The sequence below is a fragment of the Neophocaena asiaeorientalis genome, unplaced genomic scaffold, assembly GCF_003031525.2.
Source record: "Neophocaena asiaeorientalis asiaeorientalis breed wild unplaced genomic scaffold, Neophocaena_asiaeorientalis_V1.1 scaffold406, whole genome shotgun sequence".
NCBI classification, from domain to species: domain Eukaryota; kingdom Metazoa; phylum Chordata; class Mammalia; order Artiodactyla; family Phocoenidae; genus Neophocaena; species Neophocaena asiaeorientalis.
Genome location: NW_020173381.1, coordinates 666,848 through 679,278, shown reverse-complemented (window position 1 = coordinate 679,278; position 12,431 = coordinate 666,848). Strand labels below are relative to the sequence as shown.

Below are 12,431 nucleotides of genomic sequence, written 5' to 3'. Positions count from 1 at the left end.
TCATAGTAATCAAAATAGTATGGTATTGGCATAAAAACAGACACATAGATCAATGGAACACAGTAGAGAGCCCAGAAACAAATCCATGCATATATGGTCAATTTATGACAAAGGAGCTAAGATATACAATTCAGAAAGGGCAGTCTCTTCAATAAATGGTACTGGGAAAACTGGACAGTCACATGCAAAAGAATGAAACTTGACAACTACCTTACACCATACACAAAAATTAACTCAAAATGACTTAAAAACGTGAACGTAAACCTGAAATCATTAAAAAGAACTCCTAGAAGAAAAAATAGGCAGTAATCTCCTTGATATTGATATTGGTAAGAATTTTTTGGATTTGACACCAAAAGCAAAAGCAACAAAAGCAAAAATAACAAGTGGGACTACATCAAACCAAAAAGCTTCTGGGGCTTCCCCGGTGGCGCAGGGGTTGAGAGTCCACCTGCCGATGCAGGGGACACGAGTTCGTGCCCCGGTCCGGGAAGATCCCACATGCCATGGAGCAGCTGGGCCCGTGAGCCATGGCCGCTGAGCCTGCGCGTCCAGAGCCTGTGTTCCGCAACGAGAGAGGCCACAACAGTGAGAGGACCGCGTACTGCAAAAAAAAAAAAAAAAAGCTTCTGCACAGTAAAGGAAACCATCACCAAAATGAAAAGGCAACTTACCAAATGGGAGAAAATATTTACAAATCATATATCTGATAAGGGGCTAATATCCAAAAAGATCTCATACAACTCAATAGCCAAAAAAATCCAATTGAAAAATGGGTAGAGTATTGATGTCCTAGCCACAACAATCAGATGAAAAAAAGGAATCCAAATTGGAAAAGAAGTAAAACTGTCACTGTTTGCAGATGACACAATACTATATAGAAAAAAATCCTAAAGACACCACCAAAAAACTACTAGAGCTCATCAATGAATTCAGTAAAGGTGCAGGATACAAAATTAACATACAGAAATCTGTTGCATTTCTGAACACTAACAATGAAGTATCAGAAAGAGAAATTAAGGAAACAATCCTATTTACTATCACATCAAAAAGAATAAAATACCTAGGAATAAACCTACCTAAGGAGGTAAAAGACCTGTACCCAGAAAACTGTAAGACACTGATGAAAGAAACTGAAAACAACACAAACAGATGGAAAGCTACACCGTGTTCATGGATTTGAAGAATCAATATTGTTAAAATGACCATACTACCCAAGGCAATCTACAGATTCAATGCAATCCTTATCAAAATACCAATGGCATTTTTCACAGAACTAGAACAAATAATTCTAAAATGTGTATGGATACACAAAAGACCTCGAATAGCCAAAACAACCTTGAGAAACAAAAACAGAGCTGGAGGTACCATGCTCTCTGGCTTCAGACTATAGTACAAAGATAAAGTAATCAAAACAGCATGGTACTGTCACAAAAACAGACATAATAGATCAATGGAACAGGATAGAAAGCCCAGAAATAAACCCACACATTTATAGTCAACTAATCTACGACAAAGGAGGCAAGAATATACAATGGAGAAAAGTAGTGTTGGGAAAGTAGTGTTGGGAAAACTGGACAGCTACACGTAAAAGAAGGAAATTAGAATATTTTCTTACACCATATACAAAAATAAACTCAAAATAGATTAAAGACCTAAATGTAAGACCAGAAACCATAAAACTCCTAAAAGAAAACATAGGCAGAACACTGTGACATAAACTGCAGCAATATTTTTTTGGATCTACCTCTTAAGGTAAAGGAAACAAAAGCAAAAATAAATAAATGGGACCTAATTAAATTTAAAAGCTTTTTCACAGCAAAGGAAACCATCAGCAAAACAAAAAGACAACCTACTGAATTAGACAAAATATTTGCAAATGATATGACCGATAAGGGATTAATATCCAAAATGTATGAACAGCTCATACAATTCAACATCAAAAAAACAAACAACTCAATTAAAAAGTGGGCAAAGGGCTTCCCTGGTGGCGCAGTGGTTGAAAGTCCGCCTGCCGATGCAGGGGACACGGGTTCGTGCCCCGGTCTGGGAAGATCCCACATGCTGCGGAGTGGCTGGGCCCGTGAGCCATGGCTGCTGAGCCTGTGCGTCCAGAGCCTGTGCTCCGCAATGGGAGAGGCCACAACAGTGAGAGGCCCGCGTACCACAAAAGAAAAAAAAAAAAGTGGGCAGAACACCTGAATAGACATTTTTCCAAAGAAGACATATAGATGGCCAACAGGCACATGTAAAGATGCTCAACATTGTTAATCATCAGAGAAAGGCAAATCAAAACCATTAGATATCACCTCATGCCTGTCAAGTGGCTATCATAAAAAAAAAACACACAAATAAGAAATGTTGAAGAAGATGTGGAGAAAAGGGAACCCCTTTGGTATACTGTTGGTGAGAATGTATACTGATGCAGCCACTGTGGAAAACAGTAGGGAGGTTCCTCAAAAAACTAAAAATAGAACTACCATATGATCCAGCAATTCCACTCCTGGGCATATATCCAACAAAAACAAAAACATTAATTCGAAAAGATACATGCACCACAATATTCATAGCAGCATTATTTACAATAGCCAAGATGTGAAAGCAACCTAAATGTCTTTCAACAGACGAATGGAAAATGAAGATTTGGTATATATATACCATGGAATACAACTTGGCTATAAAAAAGAATGAAATTTTGCCAATTACAACAAAATGGATGGACTTGGAATACATTATTCTAAGTGAAATAAATCAAAGACAAATACTGTATGATATCATTTATATGTGGAATCTAAAACATAAAACAAACTAGTGAATATAACAAAAAAAAGGAGCAGACTCACAGATATAGAGAACAAACTAGTGGTTACCAGTGGGGAGAGGGAAGTGGGAAGGGGAAATATAGGGGTACGGGATTAAAAGTTATAAACTACTATGTATAAAATAAATAAGCTACAAGGATATATTGCACAGCACAGGGAATATAGTCAATATTTTATAATAAGTATAACCTTTAAAAGTTGTGAATCACTATGTTGTACACCTGAAACTTATATATACTGTAAATCAACAATACCTTAATAAAAAATCATGTTCAAAGAGCCAATGCTTTTGTAACTGAGCTCTATCTAAGTATTAAAGAATGAAGGATTAAAATAAAAACAATAAGAGAACAAGTACCTCGATTAAAAAATGGGCCTGGGCTTCCCTGGTGGTGCAGTAGTTAAGAGTCCACCTGCTGATGCAGGGGACACGGGTTCGTGCCCCGGTCCGGGAAGATCCCACATGCCGCAGAGCGGCTGGGCCCATGAGCCATGGCCGCTGAGCCTGCACGTCCAGAGCCTGTGCTCCACAACGGGAGAGGCCACAATAGTGAGAGACCCACGTACCGCAAAAAAAAAAAAAAAAAATGGGCCTTACACCTTAACAGACACCTCACTGAAGAAGATATACAGATGGCAAATAAGCATATGAAAAGAAGCTCCACACCATATGTCATCAGGGAATTGCAAATTAAATAACAAGGAGATATCACTATACACCTATTAAAATGCCCAAAATCCAGAACACTGACAACACTAAATAGTGGCAAAGATGTTGAAGAGCAGAACTCTCATTCATTGCTAGTAGAAATATAAACTCGTACAGCCACTTTGAAAGACAGCTTGGTGGCTTCTTACAAAACTAAACATATTCTTCCAATACAATCCAGCAATCACATTCCTTGATATTTACCTACAGGAAGTGAAAACTTATGTCCACATGAAAATGTGCGCACAAGTATGTATAGTAGCTTTATTCACAATTGCCAAAACTTTTGAAAGCAAACAAGATGTCCTTCAGTAGGTAAATGGATAAACTGTGGTATATCTAGACAATGGAATATTACTCAGTGCTAAAAAGAAATGAGCTATCAAGCCATGAAAAGACATAGAAGAACCTTATAAATGCTTATTACTCAAAGAACACAAAGTGAAAAGGCTACATACTGTATCATTCCAACTATATAACATTCTGGAAAAGGCAAAACTGTAGAAACAGTAAAAAAAAAGATCAGTGGTATCCAGGGGTTGTGGGGTGAGTGGTGGTACTGAGTACACAGGATTTTTTAAGGCAGTGGAAATATTCTGTATGATATTACAATGACTGACATAAGTCATTATACATTTGCCCAAACCCACAGAATGTACAGCATCAAGAGTGAACACTAAGATAAACTATGAACTTTGGGTAATTACGATGTGTTGATACAGATTCATCAGTTGTAATAAAAGTACCACTCTGGTGGGGTATGTTAAAAATGGGGGAGGCTATGTATGTATAGAGGCAGGAGGTACATGGGAAATCTCTGTACCTTTCTCTTGAATTTTCTATGAACCTACAAACTGCTCCACACACACAAAAAAAATTAAGTCTTAAAAAAAACCCCAAAGAATGGAAGGAAATATATGCAAATCAGGCATCTAATAAGGTTCTAATATCTTGAATATATAAAGAGCTCTTACAATTCAACAACATATTGACAGCCCTATTAAAAAGTGGACAAAAGACTTGAATAGACATTTTCCAAAGAAGTTATACAAATGGCCAGCAAGCAAATGAAAAAATGTTCAACAGCATTATTAGAGAAATGCAGAACTAAACCACAAGGAAATACCACTTCATACCCACTAGGCTGGTCATAAGCAAAAAAACAAAGTAACAAGTGTTGATAAGGATGTGGAGGAAATGGAAACTTTGTACATTGCTTGTGGGATTATAAAATGGTACAGCCACTCTGGAAAGCTTGGCACTTTCTCAAAAAGTTAAACACAGAATTACCATATGACCTGGCAATTCCACTCCTAGGTACATTCCCCAAAAGAACTGAAAACAGGTGTTCTAAATTTATCTAAAATGACTGATATTTGCATACCTCTGTGATTATACTAAATACCATTGTTCACTTTAAATGTGTGAATTGTATGTTATATGAATAATGTCTCAATATAGCTGTTATGTGCGTGCATGCATGTGCACACACACACACTCTCTCTCTCACATACATATGGAATGAAGTACTAATATGTGCTACTACATGAACGAACCTTAAAACATTATGCTAAGTAAAAGGAGCCAGTCACAAAGGACCATATATTCTATTTATATGAAATGTCCAGAATAGGCAAACAGAGACAAAATATACATTAGTGGTTGCCCAGGGCTAGAGGGAATAGGGGATTGGGGTGCTTAGAGCTAAAGGTTATAGGGTTTCTTTTGAGGTGACAAAAATATTCTAAAATTGACTGTGGTGATGGTTCCAGAACTCTGTGAGTATACTAAAAACCACTGAATTGTATACTTTAAGTGTGAATTATAGTTCAATAAAGCTGTTTTTCCTTAAAAAAATTAAAACATATCACTAGGAGACAAGGGGATTACAACTTGAGTTGAACTAATAAATTAAAGGAATCAACTATGGAAACTTACTCACAGATGGAACCCTTGTGCCCCTGGATTCACCTCTTCTAGTCAATTAGAGGACAGGGGTGGCGGTTCATATCCAGAACTCTGTGATCCACATGGGCACCACAGGATTTTACTAGCTGAATATGCAAGATCTGTGTCTTACACAGTTTACTGTGCTCTTGTTGGTAGAGAATGGCAATGTGAGTTTCTACAGGTTGAGCCCACCTTTGCCACTGTAGTTCGGTGACTACCACCAGCATTTCCCTCACAGACACCCTAGTAGCTTTATATTTCCACTTGTCATTGATAATTTGCTGAGGATACTAACAGTACTGCTTCTCTTCTATGTCCCTGCTTCCAGGAAGCTAGATTCTTCTGCAGGCAAGGTTCCACATTTCGGTGGACATGCAAAATGCCTCCAGTGTCCTGGTGTAACATTTGGCAGGCAATGAACCAGCCTTCTTCAGAGCTAAGGACCAGCCCAAGAACTACCCTGTCAGCAATGTGAAACAGTTTCAGCTACAAGAGGTGTAAAGAAAATGAAATGAGGAACAACAGCAGTACTTTCAAATAGGACATAGCCATAGCACAGCAAAAGGGAAAATGACTATGACGATTTTCCGAATTCTCTTTTCCACTTGTGTATTTTGAAAAGAAGAAAAACAAAGAAACAAATGCTTCTCCACTTTATTTTGTAGGAAATAAGGAAGACTCATTTTTCATGAGTTTTCACTCCAACTTAACATTTCTCCCATCATTTTCCTCTCTAATTTCTTTTAGAGCAGGCAATCCACATCTTTTAAACAGCATTAAAAATCTCAAGTCCCATAGTTTTACTTCAACCATTTTATTATCTTTCTGTACTAGTTCCAGACCTTGGCTGCTTACCAATATTCTCCTTTACCCAATTACATGCAACTAACTATCTACATGTATCACTCAAATTCTATGAGTGAAATCATTCAATATAAGAACAGTACTTTGTATGGTGAGATGATGAAGGTAAACAACACAGCTGGTCTTACTTTGGATATTTTCTGAAAGTCACTGCCTGGTTGTATATGTGGAAAGTCACTCAAAAGATATATTTCCCCTGCACTCACCTTCCCGTTATCTTCAAAGTATATTTGGCACAGATCTGCTACTCCATTTATCTCTAGATTTTTTTCTCAGAGCAGGTACAGCATGAGGATTCCAACCACAGGCATGGATGAAGGCAGCATCAGCATAAACTAGGAATGGTAATGTAAAATAGTCAATCCCTACAGGAAGATTAGACACTGGTTGAGATTATGGGTCCCAAGTGGCCAACCATAAATATAGGTTCCAAGCTCTAAGACTCAGAAATAGCAATCTTCTTGAAGGAACACCCAGCTGTGGACTGAGTTGGGAGTTAATTTCCTATAATCACAGCCAAGGGACTTAAGAAGGCAGAGACACTGACTACCTCAGATGTAAGAAGTCCCCTTATTCAAATTTGTCAATGACTATACTCTAGACCTATCTTTATCTTCCTCCTCATTATCAATAAGCAGATACTTAGTACTATATTGACTGGGGTATTTACATACATGTTCTTTAGGGAGAAGACAACATTAATACAAATATTTAGAAGATACATAGAAACACAACCAAATGTTGAATATTTTGAGTATTTATACCATATACATATCAAAGGCCAGTGCACTCTAGGTAATAAATGAACAGCAGTGTTCAAAAGACAGTAGATAGGGAGGTATTAGCACTCTTTACATTACTCTGGGCAGAGTTTAAAAAGTTATCTGAATGACAGTCTAGTGAAGGAAATTATGAGAAAACATGTCAGGCATGGGAGTCATGGGAGAAGGTTCATGGGTATAAAAAATGTGGCAATCTAATAGGGGGTGCTGACATTCAGGAGGAGGACTTTAGACTTCATCCACAGTGAAACAGGAAGAGCCTTTAGGAGGAGAATCACATGATCAAAAGGAAGACAAGTTCTTCTTACATTTTAAAGAGCTAACCTGACAAGGGGACATTAAATTTGCTGGGAAGGTGATAAAGAATTTTTATTCTATTAATAAAAACAGATTTGGAGTTCACTGCACTTTAATACGAATATACCATATTTGAACAACACAATTTTCTCATGGCCTTGAAGAAAAACACTGATTCAAGAGTTTCAAGAGTGGACTGGACCTGAATAGGGGTCTGGGGAATAGGCTGCTACTTCAAGCCCATGGTCCCTAGAATCATCACCTGCATAGAGACGCCCCCACACCAGTGCTTCTCCAGTACAGGGCAATGACATCACTCACAGCTTCTCGGTGATACCTCAAATGAGAAGATGCACTGGGTCCCACGAAAATCATTCCTAGGGAAAGAAATATAACAAGAAGGAAGCTGAATAACAAAGGCATCAAATTTAAAAAGTGAGAGCTCACAGTTGTTCGTGACATTACAGTAGCTAGTTCAGACAAGAACTGAAACTAAGAATAATAGCTAAGATGTGAATGCTTACCATGTGCAAGGCACTGTGCAAAAGCTTGTGTTCTAAATCACTTAATCATCAGGACTTCCCTGGCGGTCCAGTGGTTAAGATTCTGTGCTTCCACTGCAGGGGGCGCAGGTTCGATCCCTGGTCGGGGAACTAAAATCCCACATGCCGCAGAGTGTGGTAAGTACATAAATACATAAATAAATAAATCACTTCATCATCATCCCAACAACCTCATGAGATTATTATATCCACATTACAGATGAGGAAACTGAGGTTCACAGACACACAGCTAGAAAGTGACAGAGCTGGCATCTGAACCCAAGGTATCTCTTAGTTTGTGCTCTTAAATTGCCTCCAAATGGATAGTAAACTATCATTCAAGAGAATTGGATTATGACCCTTCCAGATTTCCCTTTTTCTTTTGCTCCTGTTAACCACCTCCTACACACACATACCCCTACAAATGGGTTTCCACTGGTTCTATTACAGTCATCTAGATCTTTCATATTCTGGAAGACATTCTGATTTAATAAAAGGAACCAGGTCTCCTTGGAGAAATGGTTGGTTCTCCCATGGCTGTGGCAGGGAATATACAAAATGAGCAACCTGTAGTGCCAGAAATAAGGAAGTGCTCAAAGAACAAAACAATGGGGACATGCCAAAGGGATATAGGGTCCAATGTGAAAGAGTTTCTAATGAACAAAGCTGGAACAATTTGAGAAACAAAATAAATAATTCTTCCTTATAGAAGAATGCTAAATAATTTATGTAGATTCTCACCCTCCAGGAAGTGGAGCTTAATCTTCCCCAACCCTTCTTGCAAGTGGGCTGGACTTAGTGACTAATTTCCGAAGAATAGAGTATAGAAAGTGGGGAAAATAACTATATGGAGGAAAAAGCTGGTAAAGGCTGGTCAGCTCATCAAAGCCTTGATATATGAGAATGGTATTTTACCTTTGTGGTCTTTCTCCCAAACATCCATAACCCCATTCTCATCATGAGGAAAAAAATCAGACAAATCCCAATTGAGGCACAGTCTACAAAATACCTGAATAGTACTCCTCAATACTGTCAAGGTCATCAAAACAAAGAAATTCTGAGAAACTGCCACAATCAACAGGAACCAAAGGAGACATGAGAACAATCTAACGTAGTGTCCTGGACTGGATCCTAGAACAGAAAAATACATTAAGTAAAAACTAAGGAGATCCGAAAAACAGTATGGACTTTAGTTCATCAGTATGGGTTCACTGATTGTAGCAAATGTACCATACTAATGTAACACGTTGATAAAAGGGGTAACTGTGTGCAGGGCAGGGAGTGGGTGGATATGGGAACTCTCTGTACTATTTTTGGAACTTTCTGGTAAATCTAAAACTATCCTAAAATACAAAGTTTATTTATCCTTAGATTACATATATATGTGTTAGCATACGGTATTTGTCTTTCTCTTTCTGACTTACTTCACTCTGCATGACAGACTCAAAGTTTATTTTTTAAAAAATCACAAAACCTGGAAAAAGAAATAGAATCAAAGCCCAGCTTTTGTCCTCATTAATTGTGAACCTTGTATAAGTCACTATCTAAACACTGGTATCTCTGTTTATAAAACAGATAGAATACTGTTTATTTCAGTGATATCTGTAAGTTGGTAAACTAGGAAATGCCAGGCTCTCCTACCCCCACCCACATTAACATTTTTAAAAAACCAACTAGAAATTAGCAAAAAATAACTTTACAGGAGATCTGGAAAACAGTCTATAGCAACCAAGCGAAAGCTTAATCAAGAAAAAGCCACACAGGAAATGGAAGGAAATTTCGTGGTATTTTTACTTACTTGTCTCCCACCTCTCCTTCCCCTGTAGTGCAGGGAAGCACAGTCTGGGAGATGCAGTGGCCTGGCTGTCAATTCCCTCCCTCTAACTGGAAACAAGAGGAAGGCGGACCTTTTTTGCAATGTTCTAATCTGTCTAGGGGCTGCCTAAGGTACTGGTCTCTTAGAGTTCAGAAAGAGAAAAGCGGTATAGCTCGGATCTCAGGCTAGGAAAAGACAGGAAATAGTGGACACCGCTCAAGAAAGCTGCAGAGGGACTATAGTCTTGCAACATCCGGGGCAAGAGATTAGAGGTAGAGGAGCACAACAGAACATCAATGGCCCCCAGAAGAAGCAGTGGTGAGAGTCTTTTGGAAAGTAAGACACTTAAAAACAGATGTGTATTTTAGGGAATTGAAAAAGCACACACAGTGGCCTAGGCAAGATGTACGCCTAGAAAAGGTCCAAGAAGACTTTAAGCCTTGACATGAGGCTGATCTCAAGGCCCAGAGCAAGCCTTGCTAATTAGTAAATGTCTTCCCCAGCACACAGCCTACCTGCAAGGCTGTTTTTTTCAAATACCCAATTTTCAATTTAAAAAACCACAAAGCATACAAAGAAATAGGAAAATATGCCACATTCAAAGGAAGAAAATAAAGTGGCAGAAATTGTCCCTGAAAAAGCACAGGCACTAGAAGTTCCAAACAAAGACTAAAACAATTATCTTAAATATGTTCAGAGAACTAAAGGAAAACACAAAGAACCAAAGGAATAAGGAAAGGAATATATTTTTTAAATGAGAATACCAAAAAAGAAACAAAAATTATAAAAAGGAACAAAAAAGAAATTCTAGAGCTGAAAATATAGTAACAACTAAAATATTCACTAGAGGGGTTCAACAATAGACTGAAACAAGAAGAAACAATCAGTGAAGCTGAAGTTATCATTTGAAATTATCAAGTCTGAGGAGCAAAAAAGAATGAAGTGGACAGAGATTAAAAGACTAATGGGACATAATCAAGCAACATATGCATTATGAGAGTCCCAGAGGTTGAAAGAAAGAAAAGAAGAGCAGAGAGGTTATTTGAAGAAATAATGGCTGAAAACTTCTCAAATTTGAGGAAAAACATGGATTCACAAGTCCAAGAATCTCAATGAACTCTAAGTAAGATAAACTGAAAGAGGCCTACGCCAAGATACATTATAATCAAACTGTCAATAGCTATAGTGAGAATCTTGAAAGGACCATGAAAAAGCTACTCTTATGTGCAAGGGATCCTCAATAAGATGATCAGCAAATTTCTCAGTGGAAACCTCAGAGACCAAAAGAAGTGAGATAATATATGTATAGGGCTGAAAGAATAAATGTCAATTGAGAATTCTGTATCTGGCAAAACTGTCCTTCAGAAATGAGAAAGAAATTAAGACACTCTCAGATGAATAATATTCAACATCGAAAAGGAAGTTTTAGCCATAGAAATTAGGCAAGAAAATTAAATAAAAGGCATCCAAATTGGAAAGGAAGAACTAAAATTACCTGTTTGCAGATGACATGATCTCACATGGAGAACAGCCTAAATATTCCTCCCCCTGAAAAAACTCATTAGAACTAATAAATGAACTCAGCAAACTTGCAGAGTTTGCTGCAAAATAACAAAAGTAAACAAATGGGACCTAATTAAACTTAAAAGTTTTTGCACACAAATGAAACCATAAACAAAACAAAAAGAAAACCCTCAGAATGGGAGAAAATGTTTGCAAACGAAGCAACCAACAAGGTTTTAGTCTCCAAAATATACAAACAACTCATGAAGCTCAATATCAAAAAAACAAACAATCCAATCAAAAAATGGGCAGAGGATCTAAACAGACATTTCCCCAAAGAAGACATACAGATGGTTAAAAAGCACATGAAAAGATGCTCAACATCACTAATTATTAGAGAAATGCAAATCAAAGCTACAATGAGGTATTACTTCACACCGGTCAAAATGGCCATCATCAAAAAACCTACAAACAATAAATGCTGAAGAGGGTGTGGAGAAAAGGGAACCCTCCTACACTGTTGGTGGGAATGCAAACTGGTACATCCACTATGGACAACAGTATAGGTTCCTTAAGAAACTAAAAACAGAGCTATCATTTGATCCAGCAATCCCACTCCTGGGCATATATCCAGAGAAAACCATAATTTGAAAAGTTACTTGCACCGCAATATTCATTGCAGCACTACTCACAATAGTCAGGACATGGAAGCAACCTAAATGTCCATCAAAAGAGGAATGGGTAAAAAAGATATGGTATATATATATACAGTGAAATATTACTCAGCCATAAAAATGAACAAAATAATGCCACTTGCAGCAACATGGATGGACCTAGAGATTCCCATACTGAGTGAAGTAACTCAGACAGAGAGAGACAAATATCATATGATATCGCTTATACGTGGAATCTAAAAAAAGCCTACACAATTATACTCCAATAAAAATGTTAAAAAAATAAATTAATTAAAATTTAAAAAGCCTACAAATGTGTGGATATATGTATTTGTATAACAGATTCACTTTGCTGTACACCTGAAACTAACACAACATTGTAAATCAATTATACCCAATAAAAATTAAAAAAAAAACAAAAAACCCCAAAATAATGGAATTCTAAATTTCATCAGAATTACTAAAATATATT

General features: G+C 37.4%; 1 pseudogene; it reads right to left on the bottom strand.

The window, feature by feature from the left end:
* Window positions 1–5,507: 5,507 nt before the first annotated feature.
* Window positions 5,508–12,431, bottom strand: part of LOC112400655 (tRNA wybutosine-synthesizing protein 2 homolog) — a 13,849-nt pseudogene continuing 6,925 nt past the window's right edge.